Genomic DNA, 12887 nt, shown 5'->3' on the forward strand with positions numbered 1-12887 from the left:
CTCTCATGTCATGACAAAATGATCAAAGAATATACTGTAAAAATTATGGTAACCAAACAGTTTTGTTTCCCATTAACTTCATTAAAGTCAATGGTTGCTGAGACTGTTTAGTAGTTGTTCACCCAAAAATGAAATAATTTCCTCACCCTCATTTTGTGACAAAAGAAGATATTTTTAAAAACATTGGTAACCAAACAGTTTTGGTTCCCACTGACTTCCATTGGCTGTTTGGTTCTGTTGTACAATCAAAGTTGATATGAACTGAACATTTGTGATGACCAACAATCTTCAAAATATCTTGTTTTGTATTCTGCAGAAGAGAGGAGGTCATACAGGTTAGGGATGGGATGAGGTTGAGTAAATGATGACAGAATTTTCATTTTTGGGTGAACTGCCTCTTAAATCCTGACAAGGAAATAGCTTAACGTTTGATAATTTGGCTGTCAAAACAAAATAATTAGAAAGGAAGACAGTTGGTTTTAGTCTTGACATAAGAGTTATGCCACATAATTCACATTGCATCAGCTCTCCGCGTGGGCTCCAGACTGCCTAATTTTGTAAAATCTGTAAGATTGCTTTCCTATTTGTTAGGGAGCTAATATACGCCATATGTCTTTAAATAGACCCTATGCATCACCTGGGCCTTTCATGGGGTTAATATAATCACAGCCTCCTAAATTGATTCAGCGGCTCAGATGCACAAGCAGCGCCTCTTCCAGAGGTGCCAAAACACAATCAAACATTTTGACAGCACTGCGAATCACGCCTGAAGACAACGGCACGGTGCTGATGTTCCTTTGGAACAATTTGACCTCCCTTGCAAAGTGAGGGCAGTCGACAGTGGTCCGCGTCCAGGCGAGAGGGGAGTGCGAGAGAAACGAGAATAGCAACAGTGTATTCTGTCTCGCTGTCATCTGTCATTAAGCTTCATGAATCTGGAGCATTCCATTGCTCTCCGGATGTTTGCCAAATCCAATCAGGGATGCTGAATACTTTGCACTGAAGGGATTGCAGGGTCACAGGGGGCTATGGCCAAGCAACAGCTGGCTATGGGGCAGCATGTTTAAAATGCAATAATCTCATACACATGAGTGAAATATAAGGTTAGAAATATAATAATTCCTGCTAAGATTATGCAGATGACATTATGGCATCAACTATAATACCACCCGTGCTTTTTCATCAAGCTCTTGTGGTTTCAGGAGCTTAGTTTTACATAATTTTCCAACCTCTATTTGATTTCTGGTACCTTTTTAAGCACTAGTTTGCCATTTATATATCAGTCAGTGAATTGTTTAGAGTTCAAATGACTCCCTAAATGATACGCAACTCATTTCTTGGTTGTATCTGATTCTAAATGAGCCGGAAACTGTTAATGTGATGAGTACTTTTGTATAAACTAAGTAAGCTTAGGAGAGTTTATTTAATGACTAGTTATTCATATTGAATCAGTGTATGTCTACATAGTGTATCAAGTACTTAAAGTCCAGTTTTCCACTTTGTAAGTAAGAAACAATATATAATTCAAGTTAATGTGCCATTAAGGTTATATAGCAATTGACTATACTGTAGCATCTCCAGCCTTTGTGGCTTCATCAACATAATTTATACATAAATGGGCCTGTGGGTCCCATTGCATCCATTAATGTAATACTGTCCCCTTCCAATCGGAGACAGATTTATTAAACAGAAATCAGTTGAGTAACTATCAGACAGCTTCTGCATCCCACGACCATGTGCTCTGTAATCAATTCAAGAGGAAGGAGAGAAGATCTTTATCAAGAGTAAACAGTTCAGCAAAAAGCCATTAATGCAAGTTGGCCAGTGCAGGAGATGCAATCATGCTCGGTTAATCGGTTAATATTTCATGGCATTTGTAGGGGAAATAGTCAAACATTCAGAGCAGTATTATCAGCATAATTAGCTGCCTAATTAAGCATATGTTCCCTCTTTTATGATAGGGTTTTGTTCTGTAATAGACACTGGGATTCAGCTTTTAGTTGATGTTCACAAAGCAATCAATTTTTATTTGAATTCTTGCTATTTGGCTTAATAACTGCTGACAGCTTTGCTCAAATTTAAAATACTACATCTGTATGACTTGCGGCAAAATTGTCGTGGACTGCCTTGATTAGTGGTCAACCGATATATCACCAAGGCTGATATATCGACCAATATTTGCTTGGCCGATGTGTTCGAGGCGGGACTTTTATTTTGATGGTGCTGAGAGCGGCAGCATCTGAGCGCGCACAGCTCACATTCTCCCTCTTGTTTATTGTTGTTGTTAACAGTTCTGTCTAATACGGATAAAGTCTGTCTAATAATCAGATAGAACGGTTAAACAAAGGAATTAATGTATACAGAAAGTATTATAATGATTGCTTTTACTATTATTAGTAACAGAAAGGCAAACATTATATGCTTTCTCGTTTGCCGTCAGCATTAAGCAAATACGCATTTATATAATTTATATAACAAATCTTTGAATGACTAATGAACATTTAATTTCACAAACCTTGCAAACTTAGTCGAATCCAGCTGTGAGATCTTGTGAAGTGTGCATTTTTATCCAGCATGATCGCGTGTTCTCTGCATGACGGTTGGTCCGTGTGACTTTAAACAATGCTTTAAACTTTAAACTTCTGATTTCAAATTATGCTGCGCTTCATGCATTTGCCCACTGTCATATTCATGTCATTTTCACTGAATTTGTGCTGTATTTAAAATGAGTTACCCTTGCTTTATTTGAAAAATATGATTCCCAATGCTTCCCAGAATACTGAGTGCCCTGTTGGTTACAGTGTTTATTTCCTTATTATATTTGTATTTAGTACTCACATGCTGTGACAGTCGCTTTCTGTCCGTGTGCTTCTGATGTGTGCACTCAAAAAAAGTATGTCAGAAGTTTAAACTTATATGGTTTAAAACGAATGATTTCAGCATGATAAACATGATAATCAAAACCAAAACAGATGTTTTCAGCAGGTGCGAGCTGTAATGGCACAGCTTTATTCTGGAAAAGGGGGCGGAGAGCAGCAGCTCATTTCCATTTAAAGAGACAGGCATGAAAAACAGTGTGTTTATGCTTCCACTCAAAATAGGCATATTCAAAATGATATAATTTATGATCTGTGGGGTATTTTGAGCTGAAACTTCACAGACACATTCTGGGGACACCAGAGACTTATATTACATATTGTAAAAAGGGGCATAATATGTCTCCTTTAATTCATTCAGGAACAATACAAGTGAGTCATTGAATCACTAGTTCAGCCAATTCGTAATAAATCACTAATGTATTCAGAAATTGTATTATTGTGTATTGCTGGGTGACACGCAATGATTCTACAGTGGCTTAGTTTTGTTTAACTGTTTTGATACTTTATTCATTTTTAATTAGGACCAGGACTGGTACATCATCAAAATAAATAGCTGCATGACACCCACAGTGTCATAGTGTTACTGAAAACTGTATTTGGGCTAACAGTGTAACCTAACTTTTAGCAAAAGCACTAAAGCCACACAACCTTGCCCCAAACCAAACTAACAGTGTGGTACAACTAAGTCCCTCATTATGGATCACTGAATTCACCTTTATTTCGAAGCAAAAGGATACTTTTCAAGAATTACTGTGTGTGCTGTTTGTTCGCATTAGTGGAGTCGTTCATGAGTAAAACACTGAGCACTTGTTCTGTTTCACGAGGAACCCTTCTGGAGCCTGTGACTCAATGGAGCGAGTCACGGACCACCTTTTACACAGCCCTTCTATCAGATGATCTAGTCTTTCTGAGAGTAGCTGTCAGGACGGATCAGTGTAAGAACTGTGTATGTGCCTAAGTGTGTGTGTGATGCAGTCCAGCGCTGGTCAGAGGGGCAGACAGACCTGGCAGAGCTCAGCATATCACATGATCAGTGAACTGGTTCGAAGAAGGTCTGGGCTAAATTTTCAACTGAAGGTCAAATATTCAGTAACTTATGCGTTCCTATTCCTAGTGATATAACATTCAGGAGATAAGCTTAAAGTCAGCATGAAATGGAAATGTATCTATTTTCTAAATGCATTCTACTCTACAATGCATTCATGCATATGTTTTGACCTTGTAATTTTTAATTAAAATGACGTAACTCGATCTTCTGGTGTAATTACAGACTTCTCTCTGGTGATGCATGCCATCCAATCATTTAGTATGCATAAACCCCGCCCCTTTCTTTAAATCGACTATATGATCAATAACTGATCAATAGAACCAAGTCCCAAACCAATATTTTTTTTTTCAACGTTTTTCTTGAATGTACATCATAACATGGGAGAAATGATCTGTCACTACTTCCGTTACGTTGCCACTTTAAAAACTAGCTAAATGCTTTATGATAAATCTTTAAAGGAGTAGTTCACCAAAAAAGGAAAAATCTATCATTATGTAAGTCATAAAATAACTTTGAAAGGGAACTTGTGCTCTCAAACAGCAAAATATAGCACACAAATTGTATAGACTACTTTGGAAATAGTAATATTTTTGGATCATTCTCGTTTACTTTTATTGCATGGAAAAGTGTAGTATTAGAATTCTGCCTTATATTTCATTTTGTTTTACAAAAGAAAATCATATGGGTTTGAGAAGATGAAATATTTCATTTTTTACATTTTTTCATCTATTACACAGTCATGCAGCCCTATGGTTCTTTGAGAAATTAAGATGCTGAACTGAACCTATGGGAATAAATACAACATTTCAAGGGGTTTCACCTGCATTTTGTCAATATGTTGCCATAGGTCAACATATGCAAAAAATAAATAAATAAATAAAATAAAAAACTGTGACAAAACCCCAAATAGGTTTTCACATGAGGAAGTGAAAGATACTCCCTTGCCTCTAGGTAAACTCACTCCTTAGAGTGTTTGCAAATGAGGAGAAAGCAGAGTCGATGAGAGCCCACAAGCTGAATTTCACACCAGAAGTGGCCTACATGAATAATTGGGTTGGAGAGCCCTAATTCACAATCATGTAATGCAGGTCAAGAGAATAGCTTTTCCACTGGAGCATTCTAGCATACCTACCAATCAAACTGCTTTTGTGTCCATGATTTTTCTTACTGTTATGAAAATAATTTAAAACTTTCTTAAGGGAAAAAGATTGTGTCTTTTATAGTTCTTCTCCTTTCCTTCCTTGCTTTTTGACTCTTGAACTCAACCAATGATGTGAATTTGTAAACTGATTGGCAGAAAAAGTGGTTGAAATGTTTTAGAATTCTGTTTGGAAAACAACCATCATTTTGCCACTCCATTTGGTGCCACTAGTTAACTTCCAATAAACTTTTTTAAGTGATTTTAAATGAAGTGCCGTTGAGAACAATATGTGAGTAATTTAAATTTAACCTTACCTTGCCCTCATGGTCTTCAAATACTGACTGGTCCACGTTGCAGGCAAAGAGGGACGTGGGGAGATCATTGAAGTCGGTGATTTGTTGGAAACTGTCTCACAGTGAGGACTCTCCCATGGTGGACTGCAGGACTACCAGCTCTTCCCCTCCTAAGAGGTAAACCCGCTGGAGGAATGGAGTGCTTCTCATGTTGGCAAATAAATGCTCTCCCTTCATGGCTGTAAGTGGTACACAACAACAAAAGTGGAGATGCTTTCTAATATCAGCAATCACTTTCAGGCTACATTCTACACTTTTGCAGTTCAAAAACCATAATTGTTTGTCAAACTCTAAATATGACCCCCCCCCCCCCCAAAAAAGTACTGTTGACTATAAAAAAATTATTTCCATTTGATTTTCTGTACTATATTTTAAGTTTTATGAAACCACAAGACATCTTCAGACTAGTATACTGTAAGCCATTACTGACTGATAATCATACAAACACCAGGGTGAAAAATAGCCAAATTTTCATTTTTTGGTGAACAATTCCTTTAACAGCATTTTAAGGGATAGTTCACCGAAACCCATAAGACTTTAGTTAATCTTTTAAACACAAATTAAGTTATTTATAATGAACTCTAAGAGTTTTCTTTTGCTCCATTGAAAACCAGGTAACCAAAATTTATATGATCCGAAAAAGCTATAAAGACATCATAAAACTCATCCATATGAATCAAATGTTTTAGTTTAAGTCTTGTGAAGAGATACAATCGCTTTATATGATGAAAAGATTTAAATGGATAGTTCACCCAAAAATGAAAATTCTGTTATTAATTACTCACCCTCGTGTTGTTTCAAACCCCTAAGACCTTCATCTTCGGAACACAAATTAAGATATTTTTGATGAAATCCGAGAGCTTTCTGACTCTGCATAGACAGCAACAGAACTACTATGTTCAAGGCCCAGAAAGGTTGTAAGGATATTGTTAAAATAGTCCATGTGACATCAGTGGTTCAACCGTAATGTTATGAAGCTACGAGAATTATTTTTGTATTTTTTAACTTTTGCTTTATCTTTACTTCACAAAGAAAACAAAAATAATGACTTCATTCAACAATTTCTTCTCTTCCGTGTCAGTCTTTGACACACGTTCACGAGAGTACCACAACGCATGAAAGAGCATTCCTCTGCTTGCAAACAAGGTACTGTGCATCCGGGTGCTACATCAGAGTGCTGGCTATTTTTTTTGTTTACTAGTTTGGAACTTCATGAGGGTGAGTAATTAATGACAGAATTTTCATTTTTGGGTGAACTATCTCTTCAAATTGCATACACTCAGACAGCATGGGAACCAGGAATATTGAAAATACTTCCAATTCACTATAAGAATAATGAATATCATTCACCAGATCTTCTTTGTCGTTATACAAACCAACAGATGAAAACAGTAACAGTAAACACAAACAAATACAGTCAATATATAATATATAATAGTATAAGTATACTCTTAGTATACGTGTGTGTGTGTATGGGTGCATATATATATATATATGCACCCATACACACGTGGCCTAATGGTTAGAGAGTCAGACTCCCAATCGAAGGGTTGTGAGTTCGAGTCTCGGGCCGGCAGGAATTGTGGGTGGGGGGAGTGCATGTACAGTTCTCTCTCAACCTTCAATACCATGACTTAGGTGCCCTTGAGCAAGGCATCGAACCCCCAACTGCTCCCCGGGCGCCGCAGCATAAAAATGGCTGCCCACTGCTCCGGGTGTGTGTTCACAGTGTGTGTGTGTGTTTCACTGCTCTGTGTGTGTGTGCACTTCGGATGGGTTAAATGCAGAGCACGAATTCTGAGTATGGGTCACCATACTTGGCTGAATGTCACGTCACTTTTATATGTATATATATATATATATGTGTATATATATATATATATACACACACACACACACACACACACACACACACACATATATATATATATATATACACACACACACACACACACACACACACATACATATATATATATATATATATATATATAGATATATATGCACCCATACACACACACACGTATACTAAGAGTATATATACAGGTCCTTCTCAAAAATTAGCATATTGTGAAAAAGTCTCATTATTTTCCATAATGTAATGATAAAAATTAAACTTTCATATATTTTAGATTCAGTGCACACCAACTGAAATATTTCAGGTCTTTTATTGTTTTAATACTGATGATGTTGGCATACAACTCATGAAAACCCAAAATTCCTATCTCAAAATATTAGCATATCATGAAAAGGTTCTCTAAACGAGCTATTAACCTAATCATCTGAATCAACTAATTAACTCTAAACACCTGCAAAAGATTCCTGAGGCTTTTAAAAACTCCCAGCCTGGTCCATTACTCAAAACCGCAATCATGGGTAAGACTGCCGACCTGACTGCTGTCCAGAAGGCCATCATTGACACCCTCCAGCGAGAGGGTAAGACACAGAAAGAAATTTCTGAACGAATAGGCTGTTCCCAGAGTGCTGTATCAAGGCACCTCAGTGGGAAGTCTGTGGGAAGGAAAAAGTGTGGCAAAAAACGCGCTGCACAAACGAGAAGAGGTGACCGGACCCTGAGGAAGATTGTGGAGAAGGACCGATTCCAGACCTTGGGGGACCTGCGGAAGCAGTGGACTGAGTCTGGAGTAGAAACATCCAGAGCCACCGTGCACAGGCGTGTGCTTTTGAAACCAGAAACAGCGGCAGAAGCGCCTGACCTGGGCTACAGAGAAGCAGCACTGGACTGTTGCTCAGTGGTCCAAAGTACTTTTTTCGGATGTTGAAAGCAAATTTTGCATGTCATTCGGAAATCAAGGTGCCAGAGTCTGGAGGAAGACTGGGGAGAAGGAAATGGCAAAATGCCTGTAGTCCAGTGTCAAGTACCCACAGTCAGTGATGGTCTGGGGTGCCATGTCAGCTGCTGGTGTTGGTCCACTGTGTTTTTATCAAGGGCAGGGTCAATGCAGCTAGCTATCAGGAGATTTTGGAGCACTTCATGCTTCCATCTGCTGAAAAGCTTTATGGAGATGAAGATTTCGTTTTTCAGCACGACCTGGCACCTGCTCACAGTGCCAAAACCACTGGTAAATGGTTTACTGACCATGGTATTACTGTGCTCAATTGGCCTGCCAACTCTCCTGACCTGAACCCCATAGAGAATCTGTGGGATATTGTGAAGAGAAAGTTGAGAGACGCAAGACCCAACACTCTGGATGAGCTTAAGGCCGCTATCGAAGCATCCTGGGCCTCCATAACACCTCAGCAGTGCCACAGGCTGATTGCCTCCATGCCACGCCGCATTGAAGCAGTCATTTCTGCAAAAGGATTCCCGACCAAGTATTGAGTGCATAACTGAACATAATTTTTTGAAGGTTGACTTTTTTTGTATTAAAAACACTTTTCTTTTATTGGTCGGATGAAATATGCTAATTTTTTGAGATAGGAATTTTGGGTTTTCATGAGCTGTATGCCAAAATCATCAGTATTAAAACAATAAAAGACCTGAAATATTTCAGTTGGTGTGCAATGAATCTAAAATATATGAAAGTTTAATTTTTATCATTACATTATGGAAAAAATAATGAACTTTTTCACAATATGCTAATTTTTTGAGAGGACCTGTATATATATATATATATATATATATATATATATATATATATATATATATATATACATATATATATCTATATATATATATGTATGTATACACATGTTGAATCACAAACAAGACGTTTATGAGAGGTCAGAGCAAGAGCTGTTTGGAGCATTTTCACCATACACAGCAAAAGCTTATCCTCATGACAAGTGACACAGAACTGAAACAGTTACCTCCCAGAACCCTACCGAGCAGATGTTACCCCTGGCCCCGGTAACTAATGCTCCGCCAAAAGATTAGGTTATGGGCTTATAACAGAGCCGGTCTCTTGTCAGCCCACACAAACAACAAAGCCAAGTGGGGAACAGCTTGCCACCATTTCTATAGAGCTTTTCCACATGCCTTTTCTTCCAGTGATCCACCCTGACAAGCTTGGTCAGCGGGCAAAGCCAGCACTGTCGCCGGTGTCACACGCACTGTTAAATCTCCCGCAGCTATTTTGGGATCAATAGCCCATCACCAGCCACACATACACGCTCTCCAACACACACACGCATGCTCTCACTTTCACTCAAGGCTATAGATAGAGGCTGGAGCTGTCTGGTTCATTCTTGCCCTGTGTAAACGCGGCTAAAAATAGAATGAGGACTAATGAAATGCAGAGATTGTGAGGCACTTGATTAAAATGAAGACTTCCAGACAGGGGTCCATTTCATTTACAATACCACAATGACCCTGTTACGAGATAAGGATGTGTATAAACTATACATGAGCACAGACATGCTATAAGCACTCAGCTTTATTTACAGAGAATTACAGTGTTTTTAATTTTGGAATTGTTTCCGCACCAAAAAGCATAGACCTACTGTTTATCTAAAGCTATAGAGGCCTTTGACGTGTTTGCTTGCTGGCATGAACAAGGTCAATAAACAAGGGAAATATATGGATCCTAATTCACTAAAAGAATAATCAATATCATTCACCACATTGTCTTTGTAGCTATTAACATTAAACACAAACAAATTCAGTTAATAAGCATTCTTAAATATTGTTAATCCATATTATTATTATTATTATTATTAACTATTATTATAAAATAGGGTAAACTACTAAGAAATATCCTCATGTTCTGTTGATATTGACTTTACTCTGACCTTAATGTTATTTTAAGATATGTATTTTTTATATGTAGCCTATGTATGCATATTTCATATATGTATACATATGTATGTGTGTTTGTGTGTGTATATATATTTATATATACTGTATATACACACACACATACACAAAACACTTAAATTATAATATAATTATTATGCTATTTTATTCCTGTCAAATAATATAATTTCCATCAAATTCTTTTTTAGACTAATTAAAAACCATTTGGCAAATTTGGCATGTTGTTTTTAGAAATTTGACTGTTGCTTCTGTATGGGGTCAACCAAGAAATTACATTCTAAAAAAAGCAATAAACAAATATAAACACACAACTGGGTGCTAGTGTGCACACTAAACAGAACATGTTGTTTTATTAAACTTTTATTTTTATTAAAATGTCCCTGCGGGGACTAATAGATACCAATAGGACTAATAGGTACCAAATAGATTATGAGGGTTAAAAACCACTCAAGTTATTAGATTTATTGCTTTTGAAAATTATTTATAATGGAAATGCTCTTACAGTTTAAATTACAGTGTACATGACCTTATTTGTTACAAGCAAGAGATTTTAAATGCCACTGGGTACAAATAAGGGCTGTTTAAAGCTAAATTATTCTGTATTACATAATATATAATTGTATTTTATTCTTTCAGTGCATAAAGGGCAAAATGAAAAGGGTAAGTGTCAATCACAGTCTACTGCAACCTGTTTGCTGCATCCCCCTTTGAGTCATCACTGGAGGAGCGGTCCCTCTGTCGTCATCACCTGACATTCACTTTGCTATAAGGGTTTATTTTTGCCATTTCTCTCAGTCTGGTGACTACAATATGATAAATCCTTATGGCAAACATGTCACATCAACCTGTTTGAGCAACTGTCAATAACATTACACTACTGGCAGCGGCTGTCAAGGTCAAGGAGTGCACTTCCGAAACTAGGCTACTATTACAAATCCAATAGCGTCATCAAATGGCTTGCTTACTCTTTTTAGTTTTGTGCGGATGGTTATTATAGCACCATCTGTCAACCAATACAGAACTTCTTCGTCCCCTTAAACTCTTGAGTAAAAGTCATTTGTTTAAAAGTGACATGCAGGATCTAAGCAATGCAGAATACATGAAATACTAATATATACTATATAATCAACTATATATAATAATAATATGTAGAATATAATAGGAAATCATTTCTGCTTTTATTTGACACTCTCTCTCTCTCTCGCTCTCGCTTTGCTTCTCTCTGTGAATGAATAAAGCAGCAACACCTGTCAAAGCCCTGCTGTACAGACGTAGGATGATCTAACGGAATAAGTCGACGGGGTTATTCGGTACCTGTGCGGGATGTGGCAGTCCGGTGTGCGTATCTTCTGCGCGGTGGCTTTGTCTCCCTCTCTTGCCTTTGTGAATCAAGCTCGCATTCCAGCTGCGATTCACTAATCTCTTGACGTTACTGCAGACAGCTTGATTCACCAATGACCGCCTCCCGGCATTCAAATGATGTTTGCTCAACCCACTAATAAAATGCAGCGCGCCGAGCGCAGGAGGGGTTCGTGGACCAATAGCGCTCTCCTAAAAGCGAATATGCAAATCGGTGAAGTTACGTCAGCGCTTTCGCCAGCAGTTGGATGTTGCGGTGCTGCTGTGACACGTTCAGCAGGTTGTTTTTAGTAAATGTGGTGCAGGGCAAAGCAGAGATTTCTCGAAATGATGTCTGTCAGCAAGAGGGGTTGAAGAGTCCCGGGTCATGCTCACTCATAAGGTTTATTTACTTGTTTGTTTGCTTAGGCTATATATTTATTTTTGTGAAATGGTGTTTGTGCTACCATCAATGCAAAGTTGGTGCAATAAAGTAACATCATAGTTAACATTTACAATTATGTATTTTATATTATTTAGTCACTTATAGGGTATAGTTGGACAGAATTGTTCTAATTCAACAATCTAACTTAACATTTTCTTATATTGATATTGTTTATTTCTTACTCCTTAACAGTTCATCAGACTCTTAATGATTTAATCTATGCCATCTTTTGGAATATATGAAGGCCATGTACCATATAGTTCTTAACTGAAGCATTATAAGACTAGCCTGTTAATCAGTACCAGGTCAATAATGACTGTTTTAAAAATTAATCAATATAACATTTGTCATGAAGAAACAACCGCCTGCACATTTAGAACCAATAGCTACAACATGCCTTAGTTTTAATATAAATCTATAGGGAAAAATATATTCTGTTAACAGATTATCTAATATAAATATAACAAGTTCGACTAAATTTTACACAGTAAATAAGCCTACAATTAAACGTGATAAATTCTAGTAAAGGTGGTCTTTAGTATATAGTTTAAAAAGATTTTAATATATGTTAGTGCTGGTTCAAGACTGTTTTCTCCTCTTTTTTTATAACGGCTCCATTCGGTTTGTACTTGAAGTTGACGCTGATAAAAGCGACGAAGGCATGATTTCAATAATTAATTAATAGCCTGATTAGGCCTCTCGTACCTTATTGCTTACAATATTTGCTTAAAAATTTAAAGGATTCACAGGACAACAATCATTTCTGAGATGCAAAAATGTTTGTATGTCTGTGTATTATTATTTGTGTCAATGAATGTTAAATTACATATTATATGAAGAAACAGGAATGTCAAATTAAAGGGCCTGGCACTAATGTTTTATTTTGTTACATCACTCCACTTTTGA

At 37.2% G+C, this 12887-nt stretch overlaps 1 long non-coding RNA gene and 1 pseudogene across 1 annotated transcript; one reads left to right on the forward strand and one right to left on the reverse strand.

The window, feature by feature from the left end:
- Window positions 1-5598, reverse strand: part of LOC122144767 — a 60946-nt pseudogene extending 55348 nt beyond the window's left edge.
- On the forward strand, window positions 5401-12855 carry LOC122144768. The gene is made up of 2 exons (XR_006159835.1): window positions 5401-5538; window positions 11437-12855. It is a non-coding gene; the product is annotated as an uncharacterized LOC122144768 (long non-coding RNA).
- The last annotated feature ends 32 nt before the right edge of the window (window positions 12856-12887 follow it).

The sequence above is a fragment of the Cyprinus carpio genome, unplaced genomic scaffold, assembly GCF_018340385.1.
Source record: "Cyprinus carpio isolate SPL01 unplaced genomic scaffold, ASM1834038v1 S000006759, whole genome shotgun sequence".
NCBI lineage: Eukaryota > Metazoa > Chordata > Actinopteri > Cypriniformes > Cyprinidae > Cyprinus > Cyprinus carpio.